Source organism: Passer montanus, unplaced genomic scaffold (genome assembly GCF_014805655.1).
Source record: "Passer montanus isolate IOZ18808 unplaced genomic scaffold, ASM1480565v1 scaffold15, whole genome shotgun sequence".
Classification (NCBI taxonomy): domain Eukaryota; kingdom Metazoa; phylum Chordata; class Aves; order Passeriformes; family Passeridae; genus Passer; species Passer montanus.
The window spans coordinates 10,141,897-10,163,756 of record NW_024362051.1 but is presented as its reverse complement, the minus strand read 5'-3'; the positions used below and the strand labels follow the sequence as shown (position 1 = coordinate 10,163,756).

Here is a 21,860-nt window from a genome sequence, read left to right as displayed (position 1 = left end):
GTCAACTTTTTTCTTACTAATGCTCCTTGCATTATTAAAGAAGAAATAAAAAACTAAAGAAGAAAATCTTAATTAAAAAAAAAAAGAATCATAGAAATAAATTCATAGTCCTATCTGCTTGCCCTAAAGGCTTATTTACTCATCTGCCTCTTGTTTGGGACAAATATCTGTTCCACAGAAACCAGCCTCCAGAAGGGGGAAAAGGCATTCCAGCCATTATTGTATCAAGATGGAGATCATCCAGCCAAAATGCATGACACGAATAAATGCAGTGATTAGCTAAAAGGAGACAAGTGAATTAGCAGACAGCATTCCTACTTCAACAACTATTTTTTGCTGCATAATACAAGATACCAAATTTACTTTCCAACTTGATTTATAACTTCAGAACTAATGCAGCAATTAACTACACATTGACAAGTATGTTTTACTAGCAGCCAAGATTTTAATTTTTAAAACCCAGTAAACTTAACACAAAGCTTTCAAAGTACTTTGGGACATAAGGATCTAGTAAGAGGTTAATATTGTTAAGGTTTTTTTGCATTGGCATATTAAAATTTAACACATTAGAAAAGAACTAAGATGAAACTGAAATGCTTTAACCAAATCCTGGTGACGTCATTTTTGCTGAAACAATTTGCAAAATCAGAAAGATTAAAGCTGAAATCCATTAGTAAGATAGCAAGTGAATGAAAATATACTTTCTGCAATTTCTGCTGATTCAATTTTGAAAACCTACAAGATTAAAACTAAAGCCTACTTATAAGATGGCAAGCAAGCGCAAAGCTATTACTCTTCAAATCACAGAACTTTTATATTGAAATAATCAATGAGAAATCACATTAAAGCTGCTTTTCACATTCATCAGATTATTTGGTAAAGATGCTAACAAAATTAAATCACTCCAAACAAATATAAAATTACCCAGATCACAAAAAACACATTCCAAGATACCAGTCAAAATCCAGAATCAAACTTGTAATGCAATTCAACGAAGTATTATTAAATTAGGCTCAACTGTGGAAAAAGAGACTCTGTCCCTAGTGCTGGCTGTTCCATACCCTGGCAGGCCAGGATGCTGCTGGGAAATCAGCCAGGCTGATTACTGTTATAAGAAATCTTTCATTTGGCTCTGCCAACTGCTGATGTCAGCTCCTTCCACTCTTAAAAGAACCCATGTTGGACTACAAATAAGAGAACAAACTGAAGGATTAAGGAGAAACAAACCTATTAGTCTAGTAGGAGTCCACACAAATTTTTCAGTAGGGCAGTTAGGTGTGTCAGATGATAGAGAGCAAGAGAAAGATACGGACCCTTCTTTGGGATCATCAGCAGAGGGTGGGAATGGGCCACTGAGAGCTCAAATTCAGCTTTTCTCCCTCCCCACCTGGCACAGCCAGCAGGGCAATAATCCCTAATCCAGACCCCAAACCCCCACACAACTCCTGCTTCCCTTTTGCCTTCTTGCAGAGCAAAAACCCAAATAAACAGCAGTGGGGAGCCTAAACAGCCAGGTATAAACCACCTGGAAAGATACACCACCTAACAGCTAGGGTAAAAATGTGATCCTGACTTCCTAGCAAGCAAAGGAAGCTGCTTCAGGCCCCAGAGCAGCAATGAGAACCCCACTGGTGGAGCCCAAAGCTTACAGCAGTGCCTGAGCAGCCTTCCTGCTGCCCAGGGATCCTCCTGCTCCCCTCAGACCACAGCAGAAATCTGCAACAAGAGCGTATTCTGCACTTTAGAAAGGCTCTGATAATTCCACCACTTCCTGCCCTAGAAGCCGAGATTGCGGATTTTATTTTTCTCTGATTCTAATAGCACTGAATTAAGACACAGGTTCTGGCTGGCAGCCTTGAGTGACCTTTTTAAAGGCCTGAAATATATTTAAACTCAAAGTCCCTGGCAAAGGAAGCCTGGCAGGCTGCTTTTACGTGGCCAAACAGGGCTCAGTCCCAGCAACACCCCCACAGACCAGATAGGATGAAAAGGGCAAGTCTCTCAAAATATGGCTCTGACTTTGAAATTCAGATGACAGGGCTTCTGTACACAGGGTATCTGACAGTTCTGTAACACAGCAGCTCTGGTCACCCCTTGAAAAAGATTAATCAAAGTTTCCATAAAGACAAGCTTTTCCAATTCTGCCTTCATAACTTTGCTGAAGGGGTCCATGGGTTCCACAGCCTTTAGAAGGAGCAGGCAGATTGAAGCAAAGCATCAACTCATGCAGCCCAAAGCTACCAAAGTGAGTTTTCTCCTCCTTTTTTAATGTTAAAAGTGCATAATTAAATAGAATGCATCAAACCCAGCCATGAAGCAAATAGAACTCAGAACAAACAGCTGAGCACAAAATAATTAGTTATTAAAAAAAGTCAGCTCCTCAGAAAAACAACATAACTGGATTAGGAAACTTTTATTAAAGTCCAGAGGAGCGGGGGTTGATATGATGATTTAAATATTATTACCCAAGTTAAACCTGAAAACCCTGCAGCATGTAGCAGAGATGAGCAGAGACCAGCACGGGTGTCCCAAGGCAGTTCTGTGCCTGTCACACCCCACATGGCACTGCCCTCTGCTCCACTGCTGCAAATTCACAGCCTTGTAAGGACATCAGATATTCAGGGCAATGTAAAACGCCCAAGTGAATCACTGCCCCATGCAGAACACCCCCAGGGATTTCTCATCTTCTGGCTGTCAGTTTAAGCCAGGGAGGAAATGAAGAAGGCCAACAAAAGGGCCAAGGAAGATGTGGGCAGCTGTGGAAAGGAGCACGATGTCCTGAGAATGTCTGGAGCTGTTTGGAGCTTCTCCCCAAACCCAGAGCAGGGAGTGGGGCACTCACCACAGCAGGGACTGCTCCAAGCACCTTCCTCTGCCCAGCTCTGGCTGGAGCAATTGCACCCAGCCACAGGCAGAATCAGCACAGCTGTTTCACAGACCAAGGCACCCTGGAGCTGAACTGGAAAACTACAATGAAATAAAGTAGGATGTTTGTTTACCTCGAGCCTGACACCTTTGTTTTTACTGTGAAATCTTCACTTTACCAATCCAAATTTGAGAGTCAGGGAAGCCCTAAAACAAACCTGCAAGGAAACCACTTAAAAATCAACACACACCAATAACAGAATAAATTTAATTCCAAGTCAGGAAGAGATGAAAAAGGGCAAATATAATGGGAACCTATTATTTCACACCAGCTTGTGAAATGCCCAGCTGTGCCAGAGAGAGAGGGCTATGCAGGGTATTTACTGCCACTATGACTCCTGAATAAAAACCCAGCACTTAGAGGATCACACTGGTTTGGTTATCTTTTAATTTACTGTGTTTTTAAATCACCCCTGAATCACCACACCATCACTTCAAAGCACAAACCTTAGTTCTTTTGTACCTTTCAGCAGCACCTCGTGCACACTGTACACATGTACTTGGTCCCTCGAGTGCTTCCCATCATAAATAAGGTTATTAGAGCAGCTCTTCACTCACAGCTCAGGGCCACGCTGTACCAAGCCCTGGACAAACAAGCAGAATAGCCTCTGTCCTGGGCAGCTCCCCACCTCATTCATCTGCTCCTGTTCACATTTATCTCACTTCAACAAAGCAAAACCAGTTCCTATTCCTGTGTCTGCTGCAGCACTGAACATGACATTACTAGTTAACAGCAGCTTTAACTAATTTTGTCTAAATTGAAATCTCAGATTGAAAAAAAAAATCCTAAGTTTTCAGCAACTTTTTCTTTCAGAAAGTTTCAAAGTTAGTGAGATCCATTTAAAAAACAGAGACAAAAGGCCTAAAGGGCATGGACTGAAAAAAAAAATACATAGAGGCTGTAAGGGAATCATATGACAAATATAACTGAAGCCAGACCACTGAATGAGCAAAAACCATCCAGTAAAAAAGATTGTGTAAGTGTAAAAATGAAGTGTGATAGTCCTGTCACCTTTGGGGCTTCAAGGGATGAGTAATGAGAAGTCCTGGATTAGAGCTCATAGAAAACAGGGCTGAAAGGGATCTCCAGAGGTTATCTAGTCCACCTGCATACCCCACAGCAGGAGCAGCTCTACAGCTATCATTCCTGACAGATGTTTTTCTAACATATTCTTAAGGACCTGCAAGGATGGAATTGCCACAACCCCCATAAGCAATCTAACGGTATATTTCATCCTAGAAAGTTTTTGTCACAAAAGTAAATCTCACTTGCTACAATTGAAGCCCATTCTTTCTCACCTCATTCCCCACGGACAAGAAGTGTTTTCCCTCCCCTGTGCAGCAGGAGAAAAGGGCAGGAATGTCGTGACAGACTCAACCACCAGGTTTTAATTTTTGCCACTGCCATTCCCTCTACTCTGTTTGGTTTGTAATCTGATTTTTTGGATGGCATATTAAAAGTAACATGTGGTAATAGGATAGAAATTAAATTATCTGTCCTGCCTACAAATGGTTATTCTTAAACACAGGAGGACAGGGATCTGTTGGAGTCAGGACAGAGGAGGCCACAAAGATGCTCATGGGGCTGGAGCACCTCAGCTGTGAAAACAGCCAGAGTTCTTTCAGCCTGGAGAAGAGAATGCCCTGGGGAAACCTTCAAGACCCTTCCAGTGTCTGAAGGGACTCAGAGAGCTGGAGAGGGATTTTGGAAAAGGGCAAATAGCCATGGAACAAGGTGTAATGGCTTTCAATTGAAGGAGGACAGGTTTAGCTGAAAAGGAAGTAATCCTTCCCTGTGAGGGGTCAGAGGCCCTGGCACAGGGGAGAAAGATGAAGGGAGAGTCATGATCCTTCCTCCCATGACCACAGAGCTGGTATTCTATGAGGATATGGAGTCCAGCCATTCTCATCTCTCTGACCCTTTCCCTTTCAAGTCACAGGCTTTTGCCAGGAGACAACACTAAAAAATGGGAAGGGGGAGAAACAATAAACAGAGGAGAGAAGCAGCTGTTGACCATGTTTTTAAGGGATGAGTTTCTAGGTAAACACAGGAAAAAAAGCCATGTTCTCCAGTCAACTGGAAGCTGTTGGCTTGATGCAGATACTGCCTGGGAAACAACAATGGACTGTGTTATATAGGATCTCTTATCTGACCTGCAGTATTATGGCATTAAGTATGAGTCAGGCAGGCTTTTAGAGCAAGGAAGCAAGAGCTGGTGAAAGATATATTTTCTTAATAAACACAAAATTATAAGCCAGTACTTTCTGGATATTTATACAAGACAGTAACACCACAGGAATGAAAGCTGTGGGGGTCTTTGTATTTGCTTGGTGAGCTTTCATTGTGCACTCAAATCCAGAGCTTCACATCTTCAGGCTGTTCTCCCCAAATATGTGGGCAAGCATCTTTTCTAGGATGAGAGCTCAGATTTTTGCTTTATCACACCACCTGACAACAGCTAAGATATTTCTAAAAACCACTAAATGTCTTGGAATTCATAACATCAGTACAAGCACTACCAACAGGAGAATTCCTAAGGGTATTTCTGACTCAAACAGTACTTTTTTCTGGTTTATTAATCCAATGACCTGCTCTGTTTCCAATGCCAATTAAATATCCAAGAAAAGAGATGAAGGAGGGATGTAAAAGTTGTTCCACTTCCCTTATGCCTTCCAGCCAAAAGCTTGTCCCTTTTTCTGAGCCTTTTATAGTCTAGGCAGGTCTCACCAGCATCACCAGCCAAGGGAGAGCTCTTGCCTAAGGAACTGTCTGCCTAAACTCCTCAATTTATTAGAGCTTACAGACATCAGGAGCAAAGAGGTGCAGTCAGCAAAGGTAAGTTGTAGAAGAAAGAAAATAAAAACCATCCATTATACACACAAGCCTTGACTGCAGAATTGAAAGTTGTGCAAAACAAAGGGCCCTGATTAATCATTAATTATACCATGTATCTCTTAAAAGCCATACATTCACTTTACTCGTCTGAAAGTCACAGCCAAGATGTGGTCACTCAATCTCACAGCTTCAAAGCACACAGTAACAAGTTTTCCCCCTTCTGGATCAGTTCCTTCCTCTGATCCTTTTAGGTACATTGACTTATTGCAATTAGGAGTACACATTTAGCAGAATCGAAATTAATGGACCTACATAAAAGGAGTGCCTGGCTCTCTATGCAATCCCAATGCCAAACTCCTTAGTAAGGAGAAATTTCCATTCAAAGTAATGGGAATACAAAACACTTTAGTCTTGGCCCTTTGGGATTGATTTTTAGAAGAAATCTGCTTCTATTTCAGTACCAAAGGAAGTAGCCAGACTTTGCTAAGTAGTAACTCTACTTTCATGCTCACCAGGTGCTAAGCCCTTACAAAAAATGTAAAAGAAAGTGGGTTTAAATGTGCTGCCATACCTGTGGTGTTCAATGACTGATCTTGAGTCTTCTGGGGGGGAAAAGGGTAGGAAGGAAACCAAAACCTAACTGTACTTGTAGTCTGCTTTCCTTGCTTTAAAGTGGACTTCTTTCACCCATCTAAAAATTAGACCTGTCCTACTGTTCCAACTAAGAGAGACCAAATGCCATTGCCAGGAAGACATCAATGGGAGCTTGGATCCCACTCATCAAAATTTTAACTGGATCTTGACATGCTCAAAATTAGATGTTGTTTCAAAAATAATGTAAAAACCCCAAAACACAAGATTCCTGCCATGTTCTCTGAGCTCTTTTCAGTCAAGACTTGCCTTTGAGTCAAATATGTCTCTTAATTAACAACTAGTCTTTGGAAAATTAACAAAGGATAGCAGTACTAAAGGCTATGGATGTTACAAAGAGAAACAAGAATAATGTTGTTAGCTTTTTGCTATGCTAGATGAGACATTACTGTGCCAGAGGCACAAGTAATGGAAATGTACTTTTATATAAATCTCCTTTCTTTGCTTGGGTTATTTTAAATGACTCCACTACAGTGTATATTAACCTAGCCACCAACCTTCCTGCAGTCAGCTTTCCTTTTACAGTTTATTAGGAACACAACCACCGAGGAATCGCCAAAGGATGGTGAGTATCACCACACTCTCCCTTTGTTTGTTAAACACACAGAATGGCCACACAAGAAACTGAACCAAAAAAAAAAGTCTGGGAGGCAAATCTTCTGTCCCTGTCACCATACATTGAACCCTTTGCATCAGATCTGATGTAGGAGCAGAGCAGCTCCCTTGGCCTTGGCCAGGTGTTGCAATGGTCAAGCACCTGAGAACTGCAGCTCTTTTCTTCCCCTCTCCTCCCTAAATTGATTTCTAAATGCCTTTTTTCAGAAGCTGGAGCCCATACTGAGACTGGTCAAGATAAAACAGATCAGGTGTCAAGTCAGAAATACGCTCCATATTTCTCAAAAACATCTTTTACTGTTCCTTCCTACTCCATGCCAAAGCCGTGCCCAATACTGACCAAACACACTGCTACAGGGGTGAGTATTGCCCTTTTCCCACAGTAAGGTTACATGTTGCAAGGCTTCAGTTCCGCAGAAAAGTACAACTGTGTGAACACACAACAATATTCAAAACCAAGAGCTAAATATCTTATCACTTTCTTTTCCAGTATGTTGCATTCAACACTTTTCCTAATTTTCCTACCCTAGAGCTCAGATAGCAGCATCCTACTTACTCTGTGAGGGTACAGGGGAAGTTCAGCATTTAGCAATGGTGAGAAAATTGGTTTAGATCCCTGAGGGAAGGTGCTGTAGAAGTGCATTCAATTCAGTTGTAATTCAATCCAGTTTGCTGGAGCTGAAAGAAAACAAAACACTTTCAAAGTTAAAGGGAACGCCAGTATTTATTTTATTTTTATATATGTGTGTACATATATAAACACACACACAAAAGTATTTTAATGAAAACATATATTTAGGTATGTTTGCATAATGTATTTTATTTTTGTGTGTTGGCATATATACGCACACACCTACAAACACACACAAAGCCCTAAAATTTTAAGAAGTGAAATCTCTACTTAGAGCACTAAAAGGACAAGGTTAGCATAAGGCAAGTTCTGCCAGGCATACAGAAGCACACACTGTATGGAAAAGAATAGTTAAAGGCATTTTCTTCTACTATCATAATTTTTTTTCCTCAGGATATGAACAAAACAAAATCAAAGCAATTAAATCATTACCCCGAGGAAAAAAAAACCCAGTAGTTGTGCTTAATCCTCTGAGTTGCTATAATGAATACATCTAATTTACTTTGAGTAAGAGAAAACATATTTTTTTCCTCCAAAGCTAACAAAGGTCAAATTCAAAGAAATCAAAGTAACTCCCACAGTACTTTCCTCAAAAGAGAGGGAAAAAATAGCCCATGGTGTGTAATTATGTAAAGGTAAACAGCCAGGAAGGCCGACTGCAAAGCGTACCTGTGATTTATAATGCTAAATAGCTTCCAAAGGGGAGAGCCTGCAACAAGCTCTCTCCCCATTTTTATCTGCATAAGGCGAACTGCAGGGTGGGGAGATAGGCTCTCCCATTTAAATTCTGCAGTATTTTATCCCTGGAAGTTCGGTTCACAGCATGAAAACTCTCCAGCTACACTAAACAAGGCAGAAGACTGGTTCAGACAAGCAAATTACAGATCTGCTCCTCTCTGACCTCCAGCACCTTGGAAAAATTGGGTGGAGGAAAGAGCTGCCGGCGCTGTTGCCAGCACATCTCCCTGAGCTCCTCAGCCCTGGCAGAATTACAGGGGCAACTTTACACATGGATGAACTGTTCTGGAACAATCTTTCTAATGCAGCTGACACAAATAGGCTTCCCTCCAATACCAGGGAAGCGTGTCCCACATGTTTGTTGCTGCTGCACAGGATTCCTGCCGACAGCCCAGCGACATTTCTGCAGGGGAGCTTCTGGCCAAGAGTGGTGCAGGGGTCAGTTAAGTCTTGGGAAAACATGAGTGGGTGGGGAATATCCATAACCAGTTTCCAGGCCAGACCCTCTCAAGGGCACGCCTGTAGAAGTGTGGGCACATTTTTTGGGGTACCAAAAAGCTGAAGAAGCAAAAGACTCGCTTGTCTCTGGGAGAGATTGCTGAGCTAGGACCCTTCCAGAATTCTTGGTTTAACATTTCAACACTCAGTGATGCACTTTTCCTCAATGATAAAAATAAAGATGAGCATTTTCACCATTTTTTTACATATACCAACTCAACACACATATGCCCTTGTTCCAGAGCAAAATGGTGTCAGTGCTTGTACCCAGGAATTCAGGAAAGGGCAGGACAGATGTAAAGTAGGGGCAAAGATCGCCAAAGGTCAATCTCTGAGATCAAAGGCAAAGGTGCCATAGGGAACATCTCTGCTCAATCCCTGAAACCTCAGCACTTTGCAGTGAGATTTAGTGCCATATGTACTCAGCAGTACATACACTGTTGACAAAGCTTTTATTTTTAAACAAATAAAGGCCAGAAAGTACAGATTTCCTTAACTCTCATGGGGCTTCAATTATGCAGTGCTGCCTCTACCATGTAAGCATATTTTCAGAGCTTTAGCACTTGACATTTTGAGATAAAATGTCATGAACAGTATTTGTGTACCTCTCTCCATCTGTGCCTCTCCGCCCCTCCACTTCAACTTGAAATCTTTCAAGGCATCAGACCACTGGTTCAGACCATCCCTTTCCTTTACTTTCTTCAAGTTTAGGATCAAAGACCAGACAGACTTTAATGTTATCTCACAAACAGTTTGCTCTAAGTCTCATTTCAAGAGCTTCTCTTCTCTAGTCTGCCCACTACACTAAGCTAATCAATGATTTTTCTGCTCATTAAGTACTGCTGGTGGAATCACTCTTGCCTATCAGGAAGACTGCTGCCTGTTTGCTTCTCCTGCCTTTCCTCTCTCCAGCCCAGGACCACAACAGCCTCTGAGAGAAATGAATGGCCCCTGCTCAGGTCAGAACATTTTGGCCTTTACATTGTGCCAAACCTGAGAGTTTCTCAACTGGAAACTCCAAATTTCAGCTTTCCATGCTTTCACTCTGATCTCCTCATGCTCATCCTCCTTAAATCTATCCTCACTTGCCTGCTCTCCTGAGCAAGACATGAGAGGCAGATAGGAGGCACAAAATTTAATAACAATTTTCAGCAAACTTCTGGATTGCCTTGGATGTGAAGCAGGGACATAACAGACTGTGCTGTCAAGTTAAGCCAGCAAGAAGAGGGAGTTTGATGGTGCTGTGTGTGTGTGACTGGCTTCTCCACTGGCACGTGGATTTATCATCAAATTGAAGGACAGTCATTAATTTTATCACACGCTTCTGAGCACACAGTTGTGGTGAACCCACCTCCTGGAAAGTAGATTTCAGATGCATTTTCTCCGCCTGAAAATGGGAAGAACCTATATCCCAGCACCCTCTTGTTCTTATCTGATACAAATATGCTGCTTTCCAATTTCACTCTATCTTGTCTGTACTTTTATCTAGCTTTCCTCTAATTGTACAGCTCTTCCTGAAAGGTCAATTGTTCCTCCTCCAGCTGATGGCCTTCCAATGGAGTCTGAACTGATTATGAGTCTCTGCCTACTTTTAAGGGTTATGGTGAAGATGATGCTTGGCATTATTAAGATGTGATGTCCTGTCAAGGATGCCTTCACAACTGGAAGAGCTAAATGTGACAGCTCTGAGCTTGGAGAAAAAAACAAGAATAATTTTTTTAAAAGTTGCTTTTCTTCTTCTCTAGTATTTGCCCTGTGCTGTCAGGCTGCACGAGGGGGCCGTGCTCACATCTGTTATCCAGGCCCCCGAAGGAATCCTTCACAAGAGTGACTCTGCCTGCAAAGCAAACGGGAGGAGTTTGAAGGTGGCATGTGAAAAGCTGCCACAGGTCTTCCAGAAATCAGAAATCTTGGCTGTTCATCTCCTGAGAGCTGACCTGGGGCACACGAAACCACAGTGCCTGTGAAACACGAAGCAATCACACTGAACCCTCTTGCAGCCATTTGCATTTTCAACCATTTCTCTTCAGAGAGATGCCCTGTGCCTGCAGGAATATTTTGCCTCTGTTCACAGGTGACTTTTAATCCAAGTTAGAATCTGTTGGCTCTTCTTTTTTAGTTGGCAGTGAAGTTGTGGCTCTGTCAGATAAATGTTCTGTTCTGTTGCTTCTTGTATAAAATTCCGGGAAGATGTGGCCTCCAACACCAAGCCGTGGTCCCAGAACACCAGGGCAGAAATAAAATAGTGTCACTATTATTGAAAGTGCTCAGCAAATCCTACTCTGAGAGCAGTTGTTGAATAAAAATGTTCAGTCTGGCCAGGCAAAAAAGTATGAAATAAATTACAAATGTTGAATTATAAAGCTTGAAATTCAGAAATATGTATTAATCCTTCAGATTTGTTACCCTGATGTCTAGGATTAATTCTTTGGTTTTTGTTTTGGTTTGGGGATTTTTTTGTCACATGGGGACTTTACTAAAGTGAGCATTTTTAATATAAAAAATAGCTTAAGACATGTGTAGAAGTACAGCAAAAGGAATATTTTCCAGACGGTGAAGACAAGTCCTTATGGTTTTGATACTGTTTTTTTTCCATTGGGGGCGTTCATGGGATTTGTACTTGAGCTCCTTCTGGGTATTTAAGTATTTATTCAGTAGTATTATTTAAGTATTTATTCAATTATTTAATATATTCGGTAGTATTTAATACTACTGAATATATTAATGACCTCAAAGTGGCTGGTCCCTAGAGTTAATGTAATTAACCACTGAAAGTCTTTGCTGTTACAAATTAAATCAGGTTGTGTCAGAGTTCACAGGAGGCAGCAAACCTCAAAAAAGCTGATCTGTTCTCTCTGAGATGTAACTGAGCACTTGTTTCCATGTAAGGATGTTATTAATAGATGTACAGCCCACTGCTTTATTGAGAGAAACACTTCTGAAAGTATAAATAGGGCAGATGAAAATGCATTTGCTTCCTTATAGACCCTCAGCCCTCCCATCCAGCAAGGTGAAAAGGTGAAAAACCACTTGGAAATTCACCTAAAAACCTCCTGTCCTACCACCATGCCAATCACTACAGCGAGATACTTTTCAAACATCTCAGCAGATGAAAGTCAATAGAGATGAAGGGGTTACACAATACTGGAAGAGGGTGGCTAATCAAGTTGTTTCTCAAAACAGGGCAGTTTTCAACAAAATGAAAATTAAGGGGGAAATAGCCATCCTAGAAAGTACTGGGATTTCTAAGAGTCTGTGTCCCAGCAACACCTGTTCTCAGAGAAGCTCAGAGAAGCACCTGTTCTCATTTTGGTGCTCGTCTGTGTCCCAGCAACACCTGTTCTCAGAGAAGCAGCTCATTTTGGTGCTTACTAAAAATCCACATTGCCAAGCACAAGTGTAACAATTCCTCTTCACACTTGTGTGCTGCAGGGTCAGCAGATCTGAGTGCGTGTAAACAATTAAACCCAGAGCCCCTGAGGTAGCATCTGCTCCCAGCACAGTGAGAGCTGAAGGCTCTCTGCTGAGGGACCTCACCAGCAGAAAACATCCCAGATTTGAGGGAAGATCTTAGCAAAAGGCTCAAAGTCCAAAGAAACAAGAGGAGAATTGGGGCAGACTGCAAAGCAATAGTTACCCACCTAAAGGAAATCCTACCAAGCCACAGTAGCAAAACCAGTGTAAATTCTACTTCCAAGAAGAGAAAAATCTCACTTGCTACTTCACAGGACTGGGCTAGCCCACCACAAACGGCGAGAATGAGTGAAAGGAGTCTGGACTCCTCCATTCAATTCTGCCAATCCTGCAGATGGGAGCATGAGAAAATTCAACATCTACATCTAGTAGATACGTTGAATTATTCAAAAAGTAAAGTGCTAGATTTGGGTCAAACAAACAGGACCAGAGGCCAGGTGTCAGCGCTGTGGTCAGCAGAGCACAGAATGGTGACAGCCACAGCAGAGCCTGCACTGTAGGCATTGATCAGAGCTTCTGAAATAAGTATGTTTCCAGAGAAACAAATGGGGTTAGGAGCTTAATTCCCCATGAATGAATTGCCTTTCTAAATTCAGCAATGGCTTTTCTGCTCATCCCAAATATTACAAGTTGCCCACAAACTCCCACCCTCTGTGCTAAAGCAGTTATCTGTCATATTTCTTTCTCCAGAAATACATCAAAATGGGAAATAAAGAAAAAAAAATAGTTGATGCAATTTGTTCAGTTAGTAGGACAGTTTCTTACTAATGTGGTATTTTAAGCTTTGTGCAAGAGGTGTTTTCAAACACTTTGAGTGTGCAGGTTATCAGCAGGAATGTGTCTCCTGTTGGTCTCCCAGTCAAGAAAGTGTGCTCGACACAAACGATGACAGTGTCGTGAAAATCAAACTTCTTTTTTGCCATTTTACAGCCACTTGTCTCGAGCTGACACTGTACAGGCTTTTCACTGCTGGCATCAGATGGGGTATGAGCATCCAGAGCAGCCTCAGCCGCTGCTGGATGAAGAGTTTCTATGATTACCTTTAAAAATGTCAATCGTTCGCCACGTTCAGTATTCAGGTTTGTTCATCAGTTAGTAATAACATCCCTGGCTGAGCTGAAAACATGTTCTGAGTGAGGGCTGGGGAACGGAAAGCTTAAACAGTTGACAGCAGTTAGAGATGAAGCAGACTATGCTGTTCTTTTCTGAAAAGAGGCTGCAGTGATTCCAGCAGGCTCCTGAAACAGAAAAAGCTGCAAGATTATGGAAACAGACCTTTTCTTCTAGTTTTTCTGACAGCTACAATTCTATATTCCTCAGCCCTGTCTTGCAATTAAAAGGGGAAGATACCAGAAACAGCTGAAGAAGCAAGAAAACAAGAAAAGAAAAATAAGCTGATTCCAGCTACTCTTCTCTTCTCCATGTATGCTATACACATTTCATTATTAGATTAGAAGCATCTTCCAGCACCATCTCCACAGGCTTTGAAATTGCCACCATAAAAGTACATCACAGAAGTTATTTTTAAACTGTGGATTTTGTTACAGAGAGAATCTAATTTTTAAAAATTTAATGGAAGGAAAGCATTTATTAGAAGACTATGACAGCTGAGGGGAAAAAATATTCATAATACTCAGAGAATACAGAAGAGAAAACCAACTTGGAATGTGTTCTTGCTCTCTCAGCCTGAATACCTCTCTCTCCCCTGACTGGTGTCAAATCTGATCAATCAAACTAATTCTGCACATACTAAAAAAGAGCTTCTCCAACTCATTTGCCTCTAAAATCACAGCCTCCCCTCATCCACACTGAAGCTAAGACTGCCACCTAAATGAAAAGGTGCTGGTTCCATATGCTGGAATGCAGGTGGATCTCCAAGAAGTCAATCAATCTGACGTTCAGGATGTACCAGTGCCTGTAATGTGCATCAGTCTCGAGGCCAAAATGAAGAGATCTCTTGTGAAGGCAGTGCCTGCAGCCACAGCCCCTTCCCACCTTCACTGGTTAGATGCCCTTCAACCACACTCATTTCCCTGCAGGGGAATATCTGCCCCCCTTGTGCTGCTCAACACCACCACAGTGGTTCTGTGCCCTCAACAACAGGATAAGATGGAAAAAATGTGTATCAAGCCAAACTCACACCAAGCTTGGAAAGTCCTCATCTGCCAAAAGTGAATGCATGTCCTGCTCAGGTGCACAAAAAGGACAGAGGAGAGGAAAAAGGGATACATGCAAGAAAGAGGAAGGATAAGACAAATGTTAAATGGGAAGATATCTCCCATACACACAAGCAAATAAACTGTCATGCATTATTCAGAGACTGTGCAGTCAGCCATGGGTACACCTCTTCTGGAAAGGAAAAAAACATTCAGTGTTCTCTTTGCTTCAAAACTGCAGCATTGCCCCAGGGTAAAGATCCAGGGAAGCAGCTGAGGGGTGAGGCTAGTTAACAAGTCAAACAGCACAAGAAGGGTTTATGGTTTTATTTTTTTTTAGAGGCCAGATACTTGTCCAAGGAATTGTTACACTGAACTGGGTCTAGGTTCGAAATTGTGCTTAGTATCTATAATATCTTAAACAAAAAAGGAGGGGGAGGAAGGAATTCTTAGCCTAACAAGCTACCACAGCCACATTTAAAAGAAAGCAATCCACAATTCAAGAATTATTCAATTTCTCAATACTGTGCCATTAAACCAAACCTTTGCTGGACTCTCCCTTACTACCATTTCTTAATCCCACCCCCCTCAAACAGCACTCTGCAGTTTCTTCATGCACAACCCAAGCAACACTTATAAGAACCTGTAAAGGGTCAGGAGCCAGCCCTAAGCCAGAGCTCTGGCAGCAATCCAAGCTGGAAAAGACACTGACTGTGCACAACAGCAAGTGAAGACAGCTTTTCCCCAAAGTGATATTTTAATTCAAAAAAGAACCTTCACTAATCTCAGGGTTTATTATTATCTGTGTAGCAAATGGGACTGCAGTTGGTCTACATAAAGCATTAGTTTCCTACAGGGCATTTCAGACTGTAAATGATAAAGGACCAGACCTAAACCAGAAGTCTGCTGGAACTCGGCTCTTGCCTTTAATTTGATTTAAGCATGCCAAAAGGCAGGAAATGAAAGTGCAGCACTAACAAAAAGACCTTGGTGGAACACAGGGTGCAGGAGGGATCCCCTCGGGCTGGGATCTACACCAGGACCTAAATGTGCACCATTCCCTCCTGGACTGATCCCTGAGAGTAGCTGGGACTCTGGGAGATGCAGCAGCTGCACCTCCACCAAGCTGAAAACACAGTGCACTGTCAGTGCAGCCATCAGGCTGAAGGATAACTGAGCACCCAACTCATCTCATGGGCAGGCAGGGACTCGCTCAGTAAAAGGGCTCTGCTCTCTGGCCATGATGTTTTCCTGTGTTCCCACAGTTACCAGCACAAGTGAAATCCCTAATGGAAGGGGTTTAGCTTTACCAATAACCAGCTTTGGGCAAGGCTTCTTCTCCACAAATTCTCCCACGGACATTGTAAAGGGAGTGAGCACCTCAAAGTGTGCACCAAGACAAGAAATGGCACAAGAAAACACAAATTATCGTCATAGATGCCAGTATGACAGAAAGAGCAGTAACTGCACTGGGAAAAGTACTCCACCATACAATCATAAATAAGTATAATCAGCAGTACATATCATTTCCAACCTCTCAAAGGCTGAGGCATTAAATATAAGGATGACATCCACACACACCAAGTTCTGAAACCCAGTAGTCACAGGGTTAAAAAGGACTGCAAGCTTGGTATAAACCCAGCCTGATCTTCCACTATGGCACACATCCCACACCACTTCCCTCCCAGCCCTCCACTCAAAGATATGCATTACAAAAGAGATTTGCTCCAAAGCTCTTCCTGTGATGAGCTTTATTGAAGAAAAGAGGAGAATCTAAAAGAAAGATAAAAGCAAAGGGATGTGGGTTAGAAGAGGTCAAAACCAGACACCACGTACTGCCACTGGGTTCACAGGAATGCTTCATTATTAGGTATTTTTCTTCTCTTCCCCATCTGCACTATAGAGAAAGTCTCTTTCCAGAATGCTCAAAGGTACCAATAATGAATTTAAAACATATGAAATACAGTTAAAATGCATTTTTGAGCCATTTGGAACTGAAAGCAGAGTGCCATCGAGTAGCCTCATTAGGAAAATGGTCTGCTTAAAGAAGTTTTCTCACATATGAAGAGGACTGTGAAGTCTTTAAGAGTCTAAAAATATTTTTACAGAACTTGCCAGGTAGGAACAGCTAGGTGGGAATTTTACAAAACGTGCTCTTTCAACCTGAAATGTGTGAGCTGTACCTAGAGGCTCTTCAGTTAATGTTCTCATCAACTGAACTACAATTAAATCCATACATTGATACCTAGTGGCTGAAGTGGAGGTGAACTGCAAAAACTGTTCCCCTCTGGGTTGATGATGGCTAACACAAAAGCTGGTTATCCTTCCTAAAGACTGCCACTCTGCCTTCAGGGTCTGCAATTCTCCTTTCTTTAGGAGGGAGCAGCTGTTCTGCTTGGGATTCCAGAGTGTGTGAGCAGACTCCCTCTATTTCTGACTGTCCTTTTTAAGGATGGGTCAGAACTGCAGCAAACTCTCTGAACACTCTTCCCCAGTGAAGATGAGGGAAACTTTGCCAGGATTCAGTGCTCTTGCTCTGGAGGAGATCCAGCCAGGTGTCTCATCCTCAGGCAATCTGCTCAGCTCCACTGACTCAGGGAGCAAGCTCACCCAAAATTTTGCAGGAGTGCACCCAGCGAAACTGGTGAGATTCAGAGCTCTGCAGAACCACTGTGAATTTGGAAACAGATTTAAGCAGCAGTTCAGAGCCAAGTTTTCAGCTTGTGATATGTGCACCACGAAGGAGCTGCCTTCCAGTTAATCCCAGACGTGCGTCCCTTAACCAGCCTGCACAGAACACCTTGAGCACCAGAGATGGCAAATTCCCCAGGGGCAGTGGGTCGTGCCATGCCTGTTCATCATGGCACAGAGCACTGCCAGCACGTCACCATCCTGTCTTGACTTGTTCCTGGGCAGATCTGCATTAACCACAGTCAAGTCCAAATTATTGAATAAACACTAAGAATAAAAATTTACAATATGACTCCAGTCTTTGATAAATGAGCTGCTGCACAAATTCTGCCCATCTGATATATCCAGATATTTCACCAGGAGTTCACAAACTAATCCATGTTTTTATTTGAGGAGAGTCTTACACAGGAAGAAAGTATCATAAACATATAATTTATACCAGAGAAATTCTCTGAAAGATCAAAACCTGATGGATAAACAACAATTAACATCCAAACTACACAAACAATGAGGAGGAGCACAATGTACTTACTGAAATTAAATGTACCTGCACTCTGGTTATAAATCCAGCACCAGCTATTTGAAACTCCCTATATTAAATTTTATTCATTAAGTTGAAACTAAGATTTTGCTGATAAAATGCCAGACTGCATCTGTACTCCCCAGCAACAATACTAGTGATAATTCCTGTTGCTCCTTTGCTAAATTCAGTATCCTTGTGTTTTATTGCAGCTGCACCAGACCCTCCACCTAGCCAAGTTTGCTCTGCCAGTTGGCATTATGATCCCTCCAAAAATAAACATACTTGCAGTTATGCTCTCTTGGCTCAAGAACGTCCATTTCTCTTCAGTTTATGATCAGTGTAGTTGCTAACACACTGCCAGTTGTCCTGAGCCACCCCACTGGGTACAGACAGGCACTGAATAATTGCAAGGCTGGGAATGTCTTCCCCTTCCCTTTTTTTTAAATGCTCCTTTTGGAAAGGTTCCTTCATGGCATTGGTTTAAGCAGAGGGTGGGATGTGTTTTAGAACACTGTGTTCTGTCTTAAGCAGAAATTATAAATCCAACAGCAGAATTGCCCAGTGAGTTGTTCTGGTCTGTATGGTGTAAAATATATGGCTATTTGGATTTGAAAGACATATCCAACCTCCCACCTGAGATTTAAGTTGCTGGAGACTCGCTCCTGCCTGGAGGATGTGCAATATTGTGCCTTTGGACTACTACAGCTCAAATCCTTAGCAGTGCTTAGGATCACACTTTTTTTTTTAAGTGCTACTATCACAAACACTATATAGGAGTCATCTAAGCCATATTTTATGTCAAAATATGTCCTAAACACTGAGGCAACTTTGGGTAGCACAGAGTGTTCAGTTTCATGTACTGCTCATTAAACAGATAGGGTCAAACCACGGAAAGCACAGTAGAAGGCACTCCAAACACACCAACATGCTAAATGGAATGTTCATGTTAAATAAAACAACTAAACAAGCACTACAGAAAAGAGAAACCCAGAAAAGCATGAAAGAACCACCACCAAATGTATAAAGTGATTAAGATGAGGAAGAAGAACAGCTGGTCCCTGTGTGCACCCATGATTAGACAAGAACAACTCGTTTAATTTATAGCAATACAAATACAAGTTCACTGATAAACAGAAGAAGGAATAGTTTGGTCTACTTGATTTGGTATTAAGTACAAACATGCTAAAGCTTTTGCTAGTCTGACTCTTAGTCTTGAACACATTCAAGGAGAGGGTTTTTTTAACCAAACATTACTTCCCAGAAATGTTGACCACTCAGCTCTATTGCAGTGATGATGATAATAAACAACCATTTATTTTGAACCAACTGTAGGAGCAGTTTTACTTCACGGTTCAGCTGAAGATTATGAAATACACTTCCACACAGGAAATAAGTATGGCTTGGAGACAAAACAGATAACCTGCTGCACTCTTCTCTCAGACTCCTCCAGGCAGGAAATCCATCTGAGCCATCCATATTGCTGAGGCTCTCAGTATTGGTTCCATGCTAGTGGCTCTGTCTCAGTGGCACAGCAGGACCTGCACAGACACCCAGACATTGCTCACTCTGCCAGATGCCTCTTCAGAGAGGCACAGCCTGAGGAACAAGCACACAGCACAAGAAGGAATTGCTTTTTTCAAGTGTGATGGCACTGATGTAAATTCCAAAATGAGCTTCCACTGCATTTTCTTTCTCCCAACACACCTAGTGCTTCTTCCATCACCTCTCATTTCAAAGTTTCTCTGAGATGACATATACATTTACTGCTTCTCCTTTCCACCCAAATCTCACTGCCCACACTTGGCTGCATAAGTGTGTTCAAATGAAAAAGTTACAAGATGCTTTGCTTGCATGTTACAAGGATTTTATTATTATTTTTTTTCCAGAAAAACAGCACAGGAGATACCAGGCCAGATGCTTCTCCAGACCTGCTGATGTTTGCCTTCGGTCTCACAGGAAAAATGTTTTAAGAGGATCTCATTTGAAACAGAATCCTCTACAGGGCAAAAGATCCTTAAGATGATCTAGTCCAACCATTAACCCAGCACCGCCAAGTTAGTCCAGGATTTGTTCTTCAGAAATTCCAAGATAAATCTATTTTTGTCTTGAAATGACAGGTAACAACTAGTGTTAATAAAATCCAGGGAACCCAAGTGTGCCAAAACACATGTCTGGGTTGTTGGATGACTTCCTGGGCTTTTAATGATCTGTATTTTCAAACACAGCTTCTCCAAAAGAGGTTAGAGAACAACAGCATCACTTTAATTTGCAGGTTAGGTAGGTAATGCATGATAATATCATAATACCTCAACTAACATTTGACTTCTCTTGTTTAATAAGAAAGAAAAGCAGACTGTTAAGGATGCAAATACCATATTCATTTGTGCTTCCTTTCCTTCCTCTGATCCAGGTCCTCACAGCATCAATCAAGCCCTGAAGAGAAGATGCAGCAGCATATTTTGTTGCCACTGCTCTTCCCAGAAACACACAATATGTTTTACATGATTACAGAATTCAGTCATAGTACAACCATGAAGCAATAAAGCAGATATTTAAGAGAAATTATTTATTAGTGACTTCAAAGGACTCCCAACCTAGCACTGAATAGGGTTTTATCACCGAAATGCAGACAGTAAAGAGAATTACTCAGAAAAAAAAAAAACAAAACAAAACAACCCACAAACATGGAAAGTTTTTTTCTGGACCGGGGAGGGCACAAAGGTTTAATGCAGAAACTTTGAAGCATAAATCTCAAAACAGAGTAACTTTTTCTTGAAGTTCTGACTTTATACCATGCCTTATATATATTTCCTGTATTTACCTCTTACCTAATCCACAAATCAACTATTAACCAAGCTACAAAACTACTGAAGTTTTAATGGAATACATTATTTAATGCAGAAATATCTCAAAGGACAAAATCCTGCCAAAACCTACAGTGTTTCAGAGAATGAAAGACCAAAAATAATTTGTATGAGACAAGTGCAGCTCACAACGACAAATCACATTAGCTGCTGGCTTTTCAGCCAAAGAACACCTGAGCCATTGGTATTTTTAGCTTTAATCCTCTTAAATTTTTAAAATAATATAATAGTTATGCTTGATCTAAGTTAATTAAGTCTTTAATTAAGCAAGAATCCCTGACAAATCACTGTTACATGTAAAGGAATGACCATGCGAGGCAATTTGACATTTTTCAGAACCATCACTTCCCAAGTCTTTACTCAAGCAACACAACTGCTTCAAGAAGCCATTAAATACTTTGAGAAGGGATGGCTTCAGGGGCTTTAATCCTCTTAAATTTTTAAAATAATATAATAGTTATGCTTGACCTAAGTTAATTAAGTCTTTAATTAAGCAAGAATCCCTGACAAATCACTGTTACATGTAAAGGAATGACCATGCGAGGCAATTTGACATTTTTCAGAACCATCACTTCCCAGTCTTTACTCAAGCAATACAACTGCTTCAAGAAGCCATGAAATACTTTGAGGGGGGATGGCTTCAGGACAGCAGGAAAGGTTATCTGGGGTGCAGTCCCACACATCAGCACCGTGGAGTTTGTCAGTCCATTGCTCACAAGTCAGAAGCTCCTTTGATGTAGCACAGGATAATTAATGTGGTACCTCCTCATACAGCCCAGGTGACACAGGACATCCCTAATGAATTTAATTTAACTCTTCAGCCCAAGCAAGAGTCACAACCAAAGCACCAACACAGCTGAATTTGTCAGTCCATTGCTCACAAGTCAGAAGCTCCTTTGATGTAGCATAATAGGATAATTAATGTGGTATCTCCTCATACTGCCCAGGTGACACAGGACATTCCAAATGCATTTAATTTAACTCTTCAGCCCAAGCAAGAGTCACAATCGGAGCACCAACACAGCTGAGTAGTATTAAAAAGTATTCCCAAACACAGAAGTGCTCACATGCTTGCTCAGGAAAGCTGAAAATAACCATTTGCACTGCTGAGCAGCAGTTTCAATTAATAGCTCCATTTTCCCCATCTATGATGGAGGATTTGCTTGCTTAGCTCCCATTAATGTCAACAGGGCTGGACCTACAAATCCCTACCTGAGGTGGAATACTGGCATTCCTACTGCAGCACATTTTCCCTGAA

The 21,860-nt window shown here is 41.6% G+C and overlaps 1 protein-coding gene across 12 annotated transcripts in view; it reads right to left on the bottom strand.

Moving 5' to 3' along the window:
* The window catches only part of SGCD (sarcoglycan delta), a 307,378-nt gene that overhangs the window by 258,799 nt on the left and 26,719 nt on the right, over nt 1–21,860 (bottom strand). For 8 of the 12 annotated variants that reach the window (XM_039701182.1, XM_039701183.1, XM_039701186.1 and 5 more), the window contains one exon: nt 7,584–7,705. The exons of 3 other annotated variants lie outside the window; for them this stretch is intronic. The gene's annotated coding sequence lies outside the window, so the exon portion shown is untranslated. Of the gene's footprint in view, nt 1–2,465; nt 2,503–7,583; nt 7,706–21,860 lie in introns of those variants that run through there. One more of the 12 variants, XM_039701175.1, reaches the window with a different exon arrangement.